General features: G+C 40.0%; 1 long non-coding RNA gene across 1 annotated transcript; it reads right to left on the bottom strand.

Moving 5' to 3' along the window:
- Positions 1 to 3,248: 3,248 nt before the first annotated feature.
- Positions 3,249 to 17,474, bottom strand: LOC140002381 (uncharacterized). Its single transcript, XR_011808752.1, has 3 exons — positions 16,682 to 17,474; positions 10,519 to 14,659; positions 3,249 to 5,738 (listed from the first exon to the last, which is right to left on the bottom strand). It is a non-coding gene; the product is annotated as an uncharacterized lncRNA (long non-coding RNA).
- Positions 17,475 to 19,796: the final 2,322 nt, after the last annotated feature.

Consider the following 19,796-nt stretch of genomic DNA (forward strand, 5'->3'; position numbering starts at 1 on the left):
CAATAGGACCTCAGCTATAGAACCTCAGCAATAGGACCTCAGCAATCGTACCTCAGGAATAGGACCTCAGCAATCGTACCTCAGCAATCGTACCTCAGCAATAGGACCTCAGGAATAGGACCTCAGGAATAGGACCTCAGAATTAGGACCTCAGCAGCAGGACATCAGCATTGTGACCTCAGCATTGTGACCTCAGGAATAGGACCTCAGCATTGTGACCTCAGCATTGTGACCGCAGCAATAGGACGTCATCAATAGGACCTCAGCAATAGGACCGCAGCAATCGTACCTCAGCAATAGGACCTCAGCAATAGGACCTCAGTAATAGAACCTCAGCATTGTGACCTCAGCAATAGGACCTCAGCATTGTGACCTCAGCAATAGGACCTCAGCTATAGAACCTCAGCAATAGGACCTCAGCAATAGGACCTCAGCAATAGGACCTCAGAATTGTGACCTCAGCATTGTGACCTCAGCATTGTGACCTCAGCAATAGGACCTCAGCAATAGGACCTCAGCATTGTGACCTCAGGAATAGGACCTCAGCAATAGGACCTCAGCAATAGGACCTCAGCAATAGGACCTCAGCATTGTGACCTCAGCAATAGGACCTCAGCAATAGGACCTCAGCAGTAGGACCTCAGCAGTAGGACCTCAGCATCGTAATCTCAGCCTTGTGACCTCAGCAATTGTACCTCAGCAATAGGACCTCAGCATTGTGACCTCAGCAATAGGACGTAAGCATTGTGACCTCAGCAATAGGACCTCAGCAATAGCACCTCAGCATTGTGACCACAGCATTGTGACCTCAGCAATAGGACCTCAGCAATAGGACCTCAACATTGTGACCTCAGCCTTGTGACCTCAGCAATAGGACCTCAGTATTGTGAAATCAGCATTGTGACCTCAGCAATAGGATATCAGGTATAGGACCTCTGCAATAGGACCTCAGCATTGTGACTTCAGCAATAGGACCTCAGCAATAGGACCTCAGCAATAGGACCTCTGCATTGTGACCTCAGCAATAGGACATCAGCATTGTGACCTCAGCAATAGGACCTCAGCATTGTGACCTCAGCAATAGGACCTCAGCATTGTGACCTCAGCATTGTGACCTCAGCAATAGTACCTCAGAAATAGGACCTCAGCAGTAGGACCTCTGCATCGTAACCTCAGCCTTGTGACCTCAGCAATTGTACTTCAGCAATAGGACCTCCGCATTGTGACCTCAGCAATAGGACCTCAGCATTTTGATCTCAGCATTGTGACCTCAGCAATAGGACGTAAGCATTGTGACCTCAGCAATAGGACCTCAGCAATAGGACCTCAGCATTGTGACCACAGCATTGTGACCTCAGCAATAGGACCTCAGCAATAGGACCTCAGCAATAGGACCTCAGCAAGACCATCTCAGGAATAGGACCTCAGAAATAGGACCTAAGCAATAGGACCTCAGAAATAGGACCTCAACATTGTGACCTCAGCAATAGGACCTCAGTATTGTGAAATCAGCATTGTGACCTCAGCAATAGGATCTCAGGTATAGGACCTCAGCAATAGGACCTCAGCATTGTGACTTCAGCAACAGGACCTCAGCAATAGGACCTCAGCAATAGGACCTCTGCATTGTGACCTCAGCAATAGGACATCAGCATTGTGACCTCAGCAATAGGACCTCAGCATTGTGACTTCAGCAATAGGACCTCAGCAATAGGACCTCAGCAATAGGACATCAGCATTGTGACCTCAGCAATAGGACCTCAGCAATAGGACCTCAGCAATAGGACCTCAGCAATAGGACTTCAGCATTGTGACCTCAGCAATAGGACCTCAGTATTGTGAAATCAGCATTGTGACCTCAGCTATAGGATCTCAGCTATAGGACCTCAGCAATAGGACCTCAGCATTGTGACTTCAGCAATAGGACCTCAGCAATAGTACCTCACCAATAGGACCTCAGCATTAGGACCTCAGCAATAGGACCTCAGCATTGTAACCTCAGCAATAGGACCTCAGGAATAGGACATCAGCAATAGGACCTCAGCATTGTGACCTCCGCAATAGGACCTCAGCCTTGTGACCTCAGCAATAGGACCTCAGCATTGTGACCTCAGCATTGTGACCTCAGCATTGTGACCTCAGCAATAGGACCTCAGCATTGCGACCTCAGCAATAGTACCTCAGAAATAGGACCTCAGCATTGTGACCTCAGCAATAGGCCCTCAGCAATAGGACCTCAGCAGTAGGACCTCAGCATCGTAATCTCAGCCTTGTGACCTCACAATTGTACCTCAGCAATAGGACCTCAGCATTGTGACCTCAGCAAGAGGACCTAAGCATTTTGATCTCAGCATTGTGACCTCAGCAATAGGATGTAAGCATTGTGACCTCAGCAATTGGACCTGAGCAATAGGACCTCAGCAATAGGACCTCAGCAATAGGACCTCAGCTATAGGACCTCAGCTATAGGACCTCAGCTATAGGACCTCAGCTATAGGACCTCAGGAATAGGACCTCTGCATTGTGACCTCTGCATTGGGACCTCAGTGTTATAAATGTCTCAGGATTCAAATTAGGATTAAATAAAAAAATAGGATTTATTAAAATAATATAAAGGAATAGAGGTAAGCCAACAGCGCTGGTTGCACCGGGAGTCTCTGCTCCACCAGGACGCACACCAGTTACATCAAGCAGCTGATTTTTATGCACCTAGACTAATACATTTTTATTACAACTTCTAAAAAAAAATAGATTATTATAATTAGGTTCCAGGGTCCATTCCCTCCTACTGGAGCATGCGCATCAGTCTCCTCTGGGGGTCTCTAGGGGTCTTTCATTCTGAAGGCTTGTAGTCTTCCTCTTACCCTTTGTACTTACTCGGCACTATTCCAAGTTTATGGAACACTCTCTGTACACTCTCCCCAGGTCTTGTCTCCCAACCGTCCTTCAGCTTCTTTTTTCTTCCTCTTAATCTCTTGGCCCCCCTGGCCAGATACCAAGGATCCTCATAGTATCCCATAACAGTCACTAGTTGTTATCAGTTGTTCTGAAACTCCCAGACATCAAACACAAACAGCTTTCTTATTTGATGCTTCACGAGTGATTAAAACTTTCTTCCCCAGCCATTCACAGACACATCTATAGCAGTGTTAAGTTAATCTCGAAGAAGACAGGAAAAAAAGGCTGTAACTGTTAGAAATAGAAGTCCGGAATAACAAAAGCAAACAGGTTCATAAATTTAGGGAGTGTTTTCTGAAGACGTGATAAATTGACTGGAATGAGGGGGAGACTGGGATACACTGCATCTGTGGTTCAAGAATTAAATTGCCAGTGCAGGGCCCAGAGGCAGACAGGATTCAAACAGAATTGTTCTTTATGGACACGAATTGGAATTGTTAAAACATTCCTCACAATCCCTTATCTTCTTTTTACTATCCCCAATTCGTGTCTCTTCTGTTATTAATAATTGGATTTCATCAGTTTGTTCTTGGAGGGTCCAATCCTTAAGCATCATAATTGACATATTCCCTTCCTTTTTTAATGAAGTTATTACCAATGTACTATTTATCACCCGGTGTATTGATAATGTAAGACAAGGTATCATACAAGGTATAGACAATAACATCTTTACACCACATAACAATAAAAATAACACTCTTTTAACCCATGGTCCACCAGGCAGCCATGAAAATAAATCCCATTCCATATCCTTCCAGGTTTGTGTTTGCTCGCTCACCTCCCCCCTCTCCTTCTCTGGGATGGGAGAGAGAAATGGGAAAGTGAAGCCTGTGAGTTGAGATAACAAGAAAATAATAATAATAATAACAATAATAATGATGATAATATTACTACTAGTAATAATGTATACGAAACAAGTGATGCACAATGCAATTGCTCACCACCTGCTGTCCGATGCCCAACCCAACCCCGAGCAGTCCGGCCCTCCTCCCAGCCTGCCTGCTGGCAGGACAGTGAGAAGCTGAATTTGGCTTGGTCCTTGGCTTGGTGGAAGCACTGCTCTGTAACAATTCAAAACAATTAAAACATCAGCATATTATTAACATTCTTCTCATCCTAAACCAGAACATAACATTCTATCAGCTACTAGGAAGAAACACCCTTTTTATCAATCTTTAAACAGCAATTACTAAAGCTAAATTTTCCACAGACTTCTCCTTCTTGTGCTAGTAAATAATCCAAAGCTAGGCAATTTTGATACAAAGCAGTTCTCATCATTTATAACTATTTCTATTACAGCTAATAACCTAATTATTCTATTAAGTATATATACTGGGGTCCTATAGTCCCACGATCTGTCTTCTGCCCACGTATCTGGATAATAATAGGCAAACACCTTCAGGGTTGATTCAGGCTTGTGTTACCGTTCGGCCTGTCAGGGTGATCCAGCTCCTGGAAAACGAATCACAAATTTATATAGGTTAAAATAAAGGTTCTTATGTTATTTTCTCAGGACAACCTAACCTTAGTGTGGGAGAAGTCCAGTCGAGGCCCTCTCACTCGGCAGTCAATACCCATAGGGGTTGCCTCCCTCGGTAGACCATACACACCACAGTGGAGGGTCCTGCCCTGGTCTTGCCTTCTCCCTTTCCTCACTTCAAGCTTGTCCCCTTTATTTGGCATCCTTAATTCATGCAGAGCCTCGTTGCCAGAATATTAGTTCTTCCTTAGCTTGAGTTTCAGTTTCCCAGGAGCGGACTCAACCCTCCAAGTTTCAGTAGTTACTGGTCCTTTTATTCTGGATGCATGGGTCCCTTTCTGCGGTTCTCACAGCTGTTTCAGTAGTCAGTAAAACAAGGTACAGTCCCTCACACCGAGGGTTCAGTGATTCTTCCCTCCCGTGGCTGCTTGTTGAAACACTTTCTTTTTTATCTTCTGACAAGTTAAATAACAGTTATCTAGTTTGCTTTGCCGTATGGCCCTTTCCAGGTTCCTGTAGCAGGATTCATCTGATAGCCTTTCAGGTTGATACAGATTTGACTACAGATACCAGGGTTTTGGCATTCATCACTAACTCCACAGTTTCCCAGCTGGACAGTCACATTCATTTATGTTGCATTCCTTCAGGGGCTTATCACTCCAGTCCTTGCAGTCTCTCTGCTGGTTACACACTTTATTGATATCTATGCATTCTCCACTTCTGCACTTGAATTTGCCAGGTCCAGAGCATTGAATAACATTGTTACAGTTTGCTTCATCAGTGCCATCCAGACAGTCTCTCACACCATTGCACTGCCTACTCCCATGGACACAGTTCCCATCTTCACATCTGAACTGGTCTGGTCCACAGGTCCAAGAAGGGCAGTTAATTTCATCACTTCCATCCTTGCAATCAGGATCTCTGTCACATCACCACTTCTTGTGGATACATTCACCTGAGCCGCACTGCACCTCACTCACAGAACACTTCACCGGAGGTGCAGGCTGGCGGCCACACTGCTCCAAAGATTCATCCGAGTGGTCGGAGCAGTCACCTTGACCATTGCAGACAAAATTTTTTTGTCTGCATTGCTTTTGGAAATACATTGTCCACTACTGCATGTGAACTCTGCTGCACTACAAGTCACATTGCCACAATTCTCTTCATCCTCTCCACTGTCACAGTCTCTTTCACCATCACATTTCCATGACACTGTTCTCATATGACACAGCTCAGCACTTTTGTCAGACCCATCTTCACAATCCGGATCCCCATCACACTGCCATCTGTTTAGCACACACTGACCACTGTTGCACACAAAATCAGATTCAGCACACATCTTTTTCACATATCTTCTTCACACAAGCACTCTCATCACTGCCATCTGAGCAGTCTTCACATTTTACTCTAGCACCGTTGGCAGCAGTGCACAGTCAGGCGAAGGCGAGCAGCAGGCAGAGCACCCAGCACCCCGCACCGTCACCTGTGTCACTTATACTACTCCTATTACCCATGCTGTTAGTGTCAGTGGCATCCTCCTTGTACCGTTTCTGTCTTTGCCTCCCCCCTTTTCTTTTTGCCACTGACCATTCACCACAAATGGATGAGACACATGATTACTAGTTAGGAAAGAGAGTGGAACGTCTGCTATACGGCTGCAGGCAGTGCCAGCTGCAACCTTAGGTTTGTGAAAGAGCCTGCCGGTGGTCATTTGGCAGTGTGATCTGCGTCTCTGCACTCCTGCCCTGCAATAGAGCTAAGTCGTCATTAGTAATAGTTATAACACCGATCTGGGGACGAATAGTCTTTTTTGCATTGCAAGATAAACCTTTTATAAAAAGAATGCCAGAGTGAAGCAGCACAGCCGCTGCTGCCGCTGCCTCCATGGTTATGTCAGACAGGCTGCAGGGTCCTGATGTCCGCCCCTCTGCTCTGTGCCGACTCGCCTCACGGTGAGGGTCAGCTACCGGTGTCCACTGACGCCTCTGGTCTCCCGTAGCAACTCGATCTCGGATGTTCTGCAATTACTTCAATTTCCCCGCGTTTTGCAGCTTCTGTCAGGTCTATTCTGTGTCTCTCAGAGCCGTCCGTGGCTCCGCAGCGTCTCTCAGGGCTCTCTCCGTCCAGCGGTAGTCCCTCCGTAGTGTCTCGGCTCTCCCAGCACTGCTCTGGTCTCGGCCTGTTCAGGTCTCAGCGAGTCCAGGTCTCGGCCTGTGCGGGCCTCATATGTTGCAGGAAGCATGTCATGTCATGCTCCTGCCTTTTTCTTGTCACAGTCAAAACATTTAAGAGCAAAAATAGGATACACAAGATACACAAGATACACCGGGCCCATATATTAGGCACCACCACTCAAAACTTGGATAAAACAGCACTTCTTTTCAGTCTGTCAAGCACTTCGTTCGTCTCTGCCCACTCCCCTTGCGGAGAGTACGGAACAACGGATCGGAACTCTGCACTCGCTTTGCAGCAACGCTGCGTCTCACTCACACAGCACCATCGCACACGGAGGCCTCCAGCACATCTCATTCATACCACAGGAATATAATTTAGAATGATAACCAACCAAACAAGTATTGTCTCTGACTGTGTTCTTCGTGAAGTGACTTGTAACACTTTGTTTCAAACCCTTACATTTACACAAATACTTTCAACACAAAATACATACATAAAAACACATACAATTATTAACACTCCAGTTAGTATCCCTCCAGCAGCCGAAAACATACCGTTTGTCTGCAGTTTCAGGAGTTTCTTTGCTCCTGCGGTGAGCAGCTGAGAGTGGAGTCCCCTCCGAGCAAAAACGCTCAGGGTGCACCTAGGGGCGTCCACGCTGCAGCTGATCCCGCAGCCGAGCAGAGTGTCTCCTGCCTGGCTCACCAAAATGACTCTCAGAAAGCTGACTCCACAATCAGTAGGATTGTAAAGTAGGTATGTTTACTCAGTGCCGTGCAGCACGGGGCGGGTAGTCCCCCCCAAAGTCGTGCAGGCCTAACGTTGCTTTAGTAAAAAGTTACATATACATAAACATTCCTATACACACACATAACCTGTCCCTTTGTGAACACTCCTCCTTATCTTAGACCCCTTGGTTAAAGTCTGAACCATGAGGTTGTTTTTGATCTGGTTCTCGGGGTCCGAGAGGCTCCTGTTATCTGGTGGTATAAGCGCAGCACAGGCACAAATGGAGCACATATTCATTCTTAATCAATTGCTCTCTAATTTCTAATTCCAATGTTTCAGCTTGCTCTTTTCTGGATCCACGGGTATTCTACTATTAGTGTTCAAAGCCTGACAGACCCCGTCCTCCGTGGATCAAAATACAGGGGGTCTTAAGGGTTCTTTTGGTCATTCTGTCATAAAATACTGGATCATTTTTAATTTACTCTTTAATTTTCTGGGGCCCCTATTGTTCCAATTTCTAATCATTATTCATATTGGACTTTTTGGTCATATATCTAGTAATTTGCTCCCTTTCTGGTCCTTGGTCTTCGATTTTATCTGACCCATCCGGGAATTTTACTAGTGGCAATTCCCACAGCCCTTGGTTGCCCAGTGAGAGTGTCTTGCAGGGGGTTTAGGACCTATCACCCACCCACGTATCCCTCTTCTCACCAGTCCAGCCCCCCCGACAGGAGATTAGAACCAGTGAGAAAACAAAAAGACCACCACGCTGACTTTAGAAGTCTCAGTTACACTCTCACACACAAAAACTGGCAACCGTACCCTTACCCAACCGGACGGTATCTTACGAATCAGTCGTCTTCGTCCAGACTCCAATCGGACGGTATCCACCAGCGTCTCTGCTGTCTTCGTCTGGGATCGAACCAGACGGTATCCAAACGTCTGTCGTCTTCATCCGGTTCGATTCCGGGCACCGGAATCCAACCGAACGGTATCCAAACGACTCTGTCGTCTTCGTCCGGATCTTCGCGCGCAGAATTACGGGCAAAAAACAGCCGGCAACAAGGGAGCTCAAAAAAAATCAAATTCTTTGCTTACCTTTATTCAGGTTCAGGATGGCATTAGTCCCGATCTGACTCAAACAGGAGCCACCAAATGGTGGGGCGCCTCTCCTAGATTAAATCAGAATTCAGGAACTATAACCATCCCGGACGAGCCCCCAAATTGTTATAAATGGCTCAGGATTCAAATTAGGATTAAATAAAAAAATAGGATTTATTAAAAGAATATAAAGGAATAGAGGTAAGCAAACAGCGCTGGGTGCACCGGGAGTCTCCGCTCCACCAGGACGCACACCAGTTACATCAAGCAGCTGATTTTCATGCGCCTAGACTAATACATATTCATTACTACTTCTAAAAAAATAGATTATTATAATTAGCTTCCGGGGTCCAGTTCCTCCTACTGGAGCATGCGCATCAGTCTCCTCTGGGGGTCTCTAGGGGTCTTTCATGCTGAAGGCTCGTAGTCTTCCTCTCACCCTTTGTACTTACTCGGCACTATTCCAAGTTTATGGAACACTCTCTGTACACTCTCCCCAGGTCTTGTCTCCCAACCGTCCTTCAGCTTCTTTTTTCTTCCTCTTAATCTCTTGGCCCCCCTGGCCAGATACCAAGGATCTCATAACAGTCACCAGCAGTCACCAGTTATTATCAGTTGTTCTGAAACTCCCAAACAGGTTGACGACTCATGAGCAATTAAAACATTCTTTCCCAGCTATTTACAGTCATCTACATAACATCTATAGCAGTGTTAAATCAATCTCGAAGAAGACAGAAAAAAAACCTGTAACTGTTAGAACTAGAAGTCAGGAATAACAAAAGCAAACAGGTTCATAAATTTAAGGAGTGTTTTCTGAAGACGTGATAAATTGACTGGAATGAGGGGGAGACTGGGACACACTGCATCTGTGGTTCAAGAACTAAATTGCCAGTGCAGGGCCCAGAGGCAGACAGGATTCAAACAGAATTATTCTTTATGGACACGAATTTATGGACACGAATTGGAATTGTTAAAACATTCCTCACATCAAGAACTATGCTTTCTCTTGACTAAATGGTATTTACATGTAGTACAGTGGAAGATCAAGGAAAACCTGTAAAAAGATTTCCCCAGTGAGAAGCAAGATTTCAGAAACAGGATGTGTACAGAAAATCCACAATAACATCGAGGCAAATACAGTAATGAACTACTACAAAACCAAGGATAAAAAAATTAAAGAATATTTCAAGGTTCATTTCTTAAGATTTATGGCACCACCTGTGAGGTTGTCTTTTAATTAAACAAATTAAAAAATCTGGATTTCTGAGTACACCTTTAGTTTATTTCCAATGAAAAATATGATTTAAATTAGAGTATTTTACAGGAAGTTTTTTGTTGTTGTTGTTTTTTTTTTTTTCCCCCAGAGTTCAATTTTGTTCCTAAGAAAAATCAAACAAAACCCTCAGTTTTGTAAATAACTAACTCTAATGTAAGCAACAGTTTAGTGTAAATACCTGCTTTTATAAATGAAACAATCCCATTAAATAATGCACATCAACGGAACTCAGCAGCATTCTACCACTGACATGCTGAAGCTCTTTGTTATAATAAATTAGTAACCAGTAAGCAACAGAAACCTATTCTGTAAAGGTTAACATTCCCCCAAAGTCTTAAATGGCTCAAGACTTTAAACCGTGTGTTGTTTTTTTGTTTGTTTTGTTTGTTTGTTTTGATAGAGATGAAAATTGACAAAACTGAAATTTAAGTCACATACAAAACAATTTTCAGAGGACATTTTTACCAAGTAACTCAGTAAAACCGAAGGTCGGGGGAAGAAAAGAAGGGTTTTCTTCTAAGCATTCTCGTCATCTAAATAAATGAGGAATATATGTTCTTTAGGCTAGTTATTTTTTAGTTCATATTCTGAACTACACAGATATATAGGCAAATTGAGAGATTCATCTTACATATCTGTGACAAACATTTTAAACATAATTGCTAACAATGAAAGTCCAGCATTATTTGTATTGGAGCAAATGAACGTCAAAACAGAGATGCGCTTTTAAAAAAAGAGAAAGGTCCCCAAGTTCAGTGATCTAATGGCAATTAACAGAAAAACGGTAGTAAAGGATTACTTTATTTCGGAGAGTTTCTGTAATATAAAACAAATCCTTTCCAAAATCGAAATGTCTAGCTCGCGATTCTGAAGCAATGCAGCCAAAGTATGGAAAAAGCGTTCATTACTGCAGTCCTCCAGGAAAACCTTTAAGTAAACTGTAAAAGAAAATAGTTAAAAAGTTTAATCACAGCACTTGGCTCATGGAAAACTAAATCATTGATTTATAGCTTTTGAGGGTTTTATATGCGCCTCATGCTGTGCAACCATGAGAACAATGTACTAACTGGGTATATTCTAGGCATGTGATGCAAAAATCAGGTAAAACCGCGAACAAAACTCACCCAAGTTCCTAAGAATTCTGATATTACCAGCACTTGTGGTATTAAAACAAGGCCTATTCCCTTGAGAACAAAGGAAAACAGGACACTGAGCAATTTTAAACTCAGATAAAAAAATCTCATCTTCAACATGTTTATTCAATGCTCCTTTTCTTATGATGACATGAGGAGAACACTAAGCTATGCTAAAAAAACTGACAAGGAAATATTTTAAGCTGCTGCAAAATGACGTACGGAAATAGTACATGTAGACACTGATGACTAGACAGCTTTTCATTATCAAAACTGTCACCGTACCGTTTCAAGACAGGCAGAATCGTAATTGAGAGGTCAGAGTTGGATAAGAACACCTGAATATCAAAACAATTCCTGTAAAATGCTGGATAATTTTTAAACATGGCCATATAGTATAATCTTTTCTATTTATCCTGCTCCCCAAAACTTAGTCAATTCAGAATAAAGTAAAATCTGTTCCCTTGTGTTATTTCACTCTTGATTCTAATAGTACAGACTGATTTAGAGCAACACCATAAAGAACATAAGTACCGATTTAATAGGTCACAGAACTGAACACATTTGTTAGGAATCCAACAAAACAAGTCACTATTCACTGCACTCTGCCCTTAGCGTATAAACACACTTGGTATGCCCCAGGATATAGTTACTTCGAATATGCCATTAAATTAATAGTTATTGTAATATTATTCTACTTTTACTGTAGAAGAAGGAGGTCCTACAATTTATTCCTATAAATATCCTTAAATATCTAAAAATGCCTTAAATTCCTTTTTGTAGGTGTAAACAAATACCATATTCTGCTTACTTGGCCATTTCTTTGCTGGCTTGTTCTTACTGGTCTCAATAATACTGTATTATTTTATTATTAAAAATACCGGTCTTAAGGTATCTTAAAAAAACTTTATTAATATATATACACACACATATACATACAGATACACTGTAAAATGTTTTAACTGTGAGGTTTATAAAACAATATAAAAAATACGCTGAGGGAATTTTACCATAAAGCAGAAGAGCCAAAGTGGAAATAATACCTCAAGTTTCACAAAGTTCAATCACATGAAAGCAAACTGATAAAGACATGCATTTAAAGAGATTTTTCCTACATTGTTTATCTATTCATTTTATATATTCATTTCAAATAAGCTTTTGCAGAATAGATTTTAAATCATCACAAATGTACAAAATAAGCATATAATTTAAATGCCTGTCTATCTGATGAACTAGAAGAATAAAAACTGTGTATTTTTACATATTTTTCTGCATCATCTCTGCACAGATTTTGTTTTTATTAACTACTGTAGAAAAACTAACTTGGAATCTATCCGGTCAGGATTTGACACAATTTTAAATAATCTGCAAAAGCCTCCCATAGGAGCCATAAAAAATTGCAGCATTTGGTAGTTACATTAACTTAACTTCATTGGTAGACTGTAATGAACAATGAGCAATTTATCACTGTTGACAGAACTCATCTGAAATTTACCCTCAAAGTGATCAGTCACTCACAGCATCAAGTCTCACCAGCTATTGTCATTCAGAAATTTCTGTTTTATAGCTAAAGCTCTGTCACCTCAGAAAATGAAGACTGTCAGGAACACCAGCTTGAAGTTCATGTTTTAACAAATTAACCATTACGGTTTTGCCTCGTTTCTAATTGCATGTGGATCTGCCAGGAGAGCGGACCAACCCAACAGAGTGATGGAGAGTTAGCTCGTGGAAAAGTTACATAAGGACCACAGAAAAAGAACCAGTAACTACACTGAACAGCTTGCTGATGAGCTGCTGTCTCTTACACAGTCACTGGCAAGATTGGAACCATTTGCTGAGTTTAACTGATTCTCGTCGTCAACAGCTGGGCCTGCTAAGAGCCAGTGGTTATAGCACAACGGAGGGCAGGCGAGGTAACAGTCAGTGCAAGGCCCCTCGAGTGTGGATGCCTTCGTGGGTGACCACGAGTTAAGAGAGCCCAAGGACAGGTCCAGCCCATCACCCAGTACATGTTGACCTCAGGATGGTATCAATTGTTCTTCAGCTTCCTAGATGTGCAAGACCTTCACGCAGCTATGACACAGGATGTACGGGAGGCCACCATCATTCTTAAATGACCATCACAAACATACACACACAAAAAAAAGCAATAAAAAAGGTTAAAAATAGAACAGGATTCCTTATGTCACAGAACTAAGTTGGACTGAACAGAAGTTTACAAAGATCAGAAAAGACCAGAACAAAAACCTACACCTTGGAGGCCAGGAACTACCTTTATAACAAGACAGACTGACAGGATTCTGGATGTGAAACACCTGAACCAAACAGGGATGGGGTACATGAAAAGCTGCGTGCCAGTAAAGATGAACAGCAATAAGACTATTAATTCTAATTTGTCATTAAGATACTACGTATAGATAGGAAACAGATGGTACCAATACCTGAACGGTTACATTTGACATGCAACAAGGTTACAAGCAACATGGCAAAATGTGAACTTGTCACAATTTATCTCCATTATTCTTCCAAATCTAGGCATCCAGCAGATCGAAATGACTACTACTAGATAACAGAACATGTACTGTTAGTGGAATTTTTCTTCAAAGTAATGTCAGATACCATCAACCCTGCTTAGGTTTTTCTTTCCCAGTTACTATACCGATCAAAATTATGATGATTAGAAATACTTTAGTGTAAAAAAAACAAATAGATAAACTAACCACACGGTCTGAAAGGATGAAAACAACATCAGGTAAATCTTTCTGCCACTTATCTCACTACAAAATGCCTTCTAACTCAACGTTGTTCCATCCCAAGTCAAACACGCTTTCTGTTTTTGCCCCTATAGTACATGGTAACAAAATACCCCAAGCCAACAATATACATTTCACAAATAGCAGCAGTCCCTTCTCCTTCCCTTTTCTGTTCCAAAAAACAATGAATACTTTTTATTTTAAGAAAATTAACAAGGATTGTTCCACATGACACTGGAATGGCTCACTACTTGTGTGTTCATCCAGATTGTTATCAACTGATTCTTTGCCTGTGTCACCTGGAAAACCACTGTGAAGGAGACTATTAACCCTTTTATAGGACCACACCACAGTACAACTCATTGAAACATAACCATCCCTTACAGATGTGCCATTTCCAATTACTTTAAAGTGAAAAATGGCTAGGGGTGAGCTGTTCACATTAGGGGGGTAAAAAAAGATAAAAGTTTATTTATTTATTTATTTATTTATTTTATCTCCACCTGCTAACAGGATTTCATGAAATGGCTGCCCTGGCACAGCCTTACTTCAAAAGAAAATTACTCATTGGCAAAACATCAGCAAGGTAAACCAGTGGAATAAACAGAAAAGCTAAACTAAACATCAAAAAAAAATCACACCACTAAGAAAGCAACCAGGACAAGATGTAAAGCTTGGATGCTGACAGTGAGAAGAGACGGACAATTCAGAAACATACTTTATATCTCTAATGAATTTAAATGACACAAATGAATGCTAATGCTAGATCAGGTTATTTATAGAGAAGCAGCACGTTATTTTTGATTTGGTATTTATGCTTACCTCACCTACTTTCATCATAACTTTGTATGTATTTTTTTCAATTACTCACTTTTATCGTTGTTCATGGCCATCTCAACTAATGCATTAAGTGCAATAAAAAGGAGACATTTTTTGGATATAGTTAAGTGGCTTAGTATGATAGGCACACATCGGTATTGCAAAAATAAGATCTTTCCTTCATCTGTCTTCAAGTCCACGCAAAGGGAACGAAATGCCTGAGTCAGGTAATTCACTGAAAGATAACAGAAAACAGGGAATAAAAATTATGTAATCACAGTTCCATTAGATGATCACAAATACATGAATATTTATCCTAAGAGTTACTGTTGCAGATATATACTAATTATAAAAAAAAAAAAATTAAATGGCTGAAAATATTAATTTACTTATTTGTTTAAATGCATCTTCTGCCTATTTTTATTCCTTACAAAAATTGTTGTGAGTGGAAAAAAAGACAAGTTACAACTCACAAATTGAGCAAAATATATTTGCAAATATAACACCTTTCTAATCGCTTCCTTAAGAGAGAAAAGAAATCACAAGCTGCATAGTTTGGGACTATATTGGTTTCAACACCTGGGAAGCCTCTAATAAAGGAGTAAAAGGCTCATTCATCTGAATAACTGCAATTACTGTCATGACAGCAACTATTCACATTCCTTTCCATAAAAAGCTGTAGTTTAAGTTATATATGCATCCACGTTATATATGCATCCACGTTATATATGCATCCACGTTATATATGCATCCATTTTGGAGAACACTAAATTATTCAGAGAATTTAGATTAAGTGAATCAATTCAGTTTTCTTAATTTCATGATGTCAAATCTTCCTCAATATCTTGGAATAGCATTGATCATCTGGAGCACAGAAAATTAAGAGTAAGGGGAAAATTTATCACATAGCAAAAGTTTAATTACAGTGCCATCTGCTGGATATTAGCATCTTGAAGGGAACAGGATATATATGTTTAAACTGAATGTGCTGCTTTGTCATCGCTAGATCATTAGACATGTGGTCAGTGATGAAAATTCATACACGGTAAGTTTCAACATAAATTTAACAGGTAATTTTTTTCCATGTTCTATAGGCTCGCAGTAAAAACCGACCATGAGAAGCTAAACTGATTCATTCTGATCAACAGCTTTCATCTGCTTATAGTTAATCTCTGCAATAAGTACTTTTTTTGTATTGTAATTCATTTGCATCATTTTCATCAAACATTTCTAGAAATGTGAGTTTCAATTTCAGGGTAATCATGCTTCACCAAAATATTCTGACTGAAACTATATGATACTGAAATTGAAAATACACTGATTCTTCCCTCCAACAGCTGAAATACTGTATTTGTTTATTAATGGTGACAGGGTGGTCTTCCAGAATGTTTAAATCCTACTTATTCTAAGTACTACCAGTATAAATACTGCACAGGTCAGTATTTTTGTCATCACTTCAAAGAAAACGTTTTTTGTCTTTTCAGGCCCTGTTTGTTTTTAAAGAAACTGCTGCTGAGAAGAGATACTACGGCATCCTGGAAATTGCACAAGTGGAGTAACTCTCATGAACTGAAGCAAAAGTCACTAAGAACTGCGATATCTCCAGACAAGTACGACCTCGTTTGCTTTTGCCTGTTAACAAAATACATTACTATACTGCATCAGCATATGGTAGCATTCTTCAATGCTGATAATGTTTACGGGTAGCCACTTGCAGTGACAGACTTGGTAGGAGAAAAGGGGAGACAGCAGAGAGGTAAGAGCTAGATAGAGTATGAGCTTTACATTAAACTTTGACAAAGCAATGAAATTCTAGAACTGTTCTGAATTTGCTACTGATTTCAGTTTACTGAGGAGCAATTAGCTGTACCATTATATGCAGTGCAGATCTTGACAAACAAATCACTGCTACGGTGATTGCTTGAGAGAATTACCAACATCTCTTTTCCCCTTTGTCACAAAATACGTTGATCTCACTGACATAAATAAAGCATATTAAAATGACCACACAAATTATGACATGAATAATAGCAAGGTTCATACTTGCTTCCCTATATTATGCTTCATCAGGTGGTAAAATTCAAATAAAACATCCTTTACTACTAAAGCATTACAGATGCTACAGTATCATTGAACTGCTGCATTTTGTACATATGTTTTTTTGTCCGGGCACATACCTGAAAATAAGATTTAAAAAAAAAAAAAAAGAAAAAGAAAAAGATAATTTAAAAAAGACATAATAAAAACCAGAACTTACTTCGTTTTGCTGTTCTAAGCACAACTAAAGTTGACAGAAACCTCAAAGGCATAGAGGAGCTTTTAAAGAAATGTGCAGCTTTTGGTTTACTCCGTGTAGACTTTTTAGTCCATTTTTGCATGCTTCCCTTTTGTACTGCGCCTTTGAGAATAACTTCTGCAAGTCTCTCCATTGTTGCTGTCATGCTTGCATCCTGTTTCAAACAACGTGCACATTTAGCGTAAACATTAAAATACATGAAAATCATGTCTGCTAAGTACGTATGTTCCCCTAAGGATTAAATATTAAATAGCAGATGTCGTGACCGTGTATTGCAATATAGTCTGTACATGGGATACTACTTTGCGTTCCACAAGCAGTTGAACAACATTAGCACAGGGCCTAGTCAACACACACTTCACAAAGAAACAAGGTAGTCAGGGCCCCTGATATGCTGACATTATTTAATTTGCCTCTGGTTCCAGAATAAAGTCAGTTCAGACTCAGCTTTAATCAGTGCTGCCTACTACACTACCCTCTTTTGTGAAGATGCCTGAAGCTAGGTCCTACAAAAGCGTTTACAGAACTAAGGTCTAAACATGACCCTTAAGAATACTGTACAGGTAAGATGTATTGGACTTTTCAAAAACCGGTGCAGAAATATTACTTCAGAATCAAACTTAATAACAAGCTCATTTAAAATACGTTCTCATTAGCACTGGAACCACCAGCTTAGTTCTATTCAGTTAGACACTGAGTAGAGAACAAAGAAATCAAAATACCGTTGCTACTTTGCCACACGTTGCCATCAATTTCAACAAATCTCATGCATAAAGCGAACAAAAATATATTTCTTTTCCTAGTTCACAAGTTTTGTAAGCACATATGGAAAATACCATTTCTGAGATGCTACACACTACTGCAACAAAGATCACATATGTGTGCAAAAATATGTTTACAGACACGGTGCAAAATATTACAACGAATGTGAGAAAGTTAATTTGGTGAGAATTAGTTTTTCATTTGCTATGTATCTGTGGTAGGCATTTATGCTTTGCAAAGACAGCAAAGTTTCTTTTATATATACTCCCTGAAAATATCTACTTTTCATACTCATTTATAATACAAAATATCTCTTGGGAATTTACCTGACTACCAGTGTCTATCTGCCTTAGAGACCAGTAGATAAATTGAATCACAGACATATGTAGTTTAGGATCCACAAATGGCATCCACTGGAGCTGTCCACTGACCATAGGCAAAAGCTGTAAAAATACAGAATGGCAAAGTTACGTGCAGTATACGAACTTACAGTACAAGCTAACCACATGTAAAAAGCAAACTAAGCAAAACTAAACCAAACTAAAATCAACGTATTCCTGGAGTTTAACAGACTACATGTACAAATACTCACTGGGCAGATCTGGTACAGGTAACAGAATTATATACTGAATTTACATTTTACACAGGTTTACACAAAAAGTGGAAAGACATTGTGTGAGCTCAAGCTCTGAAGTCTAATACCAAGGGCTACAAATTTTAGATAGAATAATAATTAAACAAACAAACAAACAGAAAAAGCAGATTTCCTGAACGCTTCACTGATTTCCAAGCCTCGGTATCCCAAAAAAGCGTTACAAGTATAGCACGGTATCATCTTTTATAAGACATAACTTGAACTTTTAATACCTAGTATCAGCACTAAAATACTTTAAATTAGACGTGTGTATCTCCTTAGGAAAAAGGAATTACATACAGTATTACAGATAAAACACGAGATAAATTATCAGCTGAGAAAAGTGACTTAAAATAGAAAGACAGGTGGAATCTCAAGGTCAGACTGCACACTACACATTTCCTTAAAAATGATCTGTATAAATATCTGTATGAAAAATTATCTATTACATCTCACTGTTGGAATTAATACTGATGGATTAACTGCTGTTTTCTTTTAATTCATGTATTCAAAGCGTGTGTAAAACAGGCAGACCTGTTACACTCAGAAATAATACAAAGAATCTTAACATTTCAACCTAAACAAATTCAAATGCCTTTACCTTCATACAATTTTCTAGAGTGTAGTTTTCTTTAGCACACTGAGGTTTCTCACTGCCCTCTCTCTCTTCTTGTATTTCTATTTTGCTAAGGTGTTGGTCTGAGATCCAGTCCATAAGAATAGTTAAGGGGTCGTAAACTTTTGAAATCCGTAGTAACTGTAACACATCCACAACATCAGTTATTTCAGTTTTCAAGTCTATGATTTTCTAAACCACAATACCAATAGACTAAAATATACGAGTACATTAGTAATACGCACATGCTTTATTTTGTGCTTAAACAAATGTTTATGAAAGCCTTGGGAAGAGATTTTCACATACAAAATCACTCTATTTTATAATTCTAACTAAATGGATCATAGGAGAAAGAAAATATTTAATGATCTGTGCATGATCCTCATTTTAATACATTTAATACACTCCTTTGCTTTATTTCATACAATCTACTTAGGCTAAATTTTAACTGTGTAACTAGCATTGTTGGAAGAATAAAGATTTCGTGAAATTGTCATTCTGTCCCTCTGCTACAACTGTACAGAAAAGCTCTGTGAAAGGTATCCAGACGTTCCTGAAGACAAACTACACGAACATCTCTCTAAAACCTTCACAAGTTTTCTTGTATCTACCTTCAGACAACTGTTCTTCTCTTCACTCAGAATTCTAACTACTGATACTGCTCATATATCACTTGCGACTGTGAGAAAAGAATATGGGGCAAACTATAACCGCCATTTAAATATAAGTAGCATACTCTATGGATACAACAAGCATCCTGATCATCATGTAAGTCCTCTATGAATACTTCAGTTTGCACAAAAGAGAAAGAGAAAGATTTTACTGAGACTAGGAAGCAGATGATTTTAATCATACTCAAGAGCATCAGAACTGCAATTCACTGAAGGAGCAACGGTCAAAAGAGTTTAGGCAGCAATTGCTTGTCAGCATTTAGGTCAGATTTAAGTCAAGTGAGAAGAAAACTTTAACTTTGTATTCTTGTGAACCACTGTCTCAGCGTGCCTTTAAGAACAGAGAAAATACTCCTTTAATTAACACTTTCAAAAATAACTAACTCTAAAGTC

Source organism: Anas platyrhynchos, chromosome 4 (assembly GCF_047663525.1).
Source record: "Anas platyrhynchos isolate ZD024472 breed Pekin duck chromosome 4, IASCAAS_PekinDuck_T2T, whole genome shotgun sequence".
NCBI lineage: Eukaryota > Metazoa > Chordata > Aves > Anseriformes > Anatidae > Anas > Anas platyrhynchos.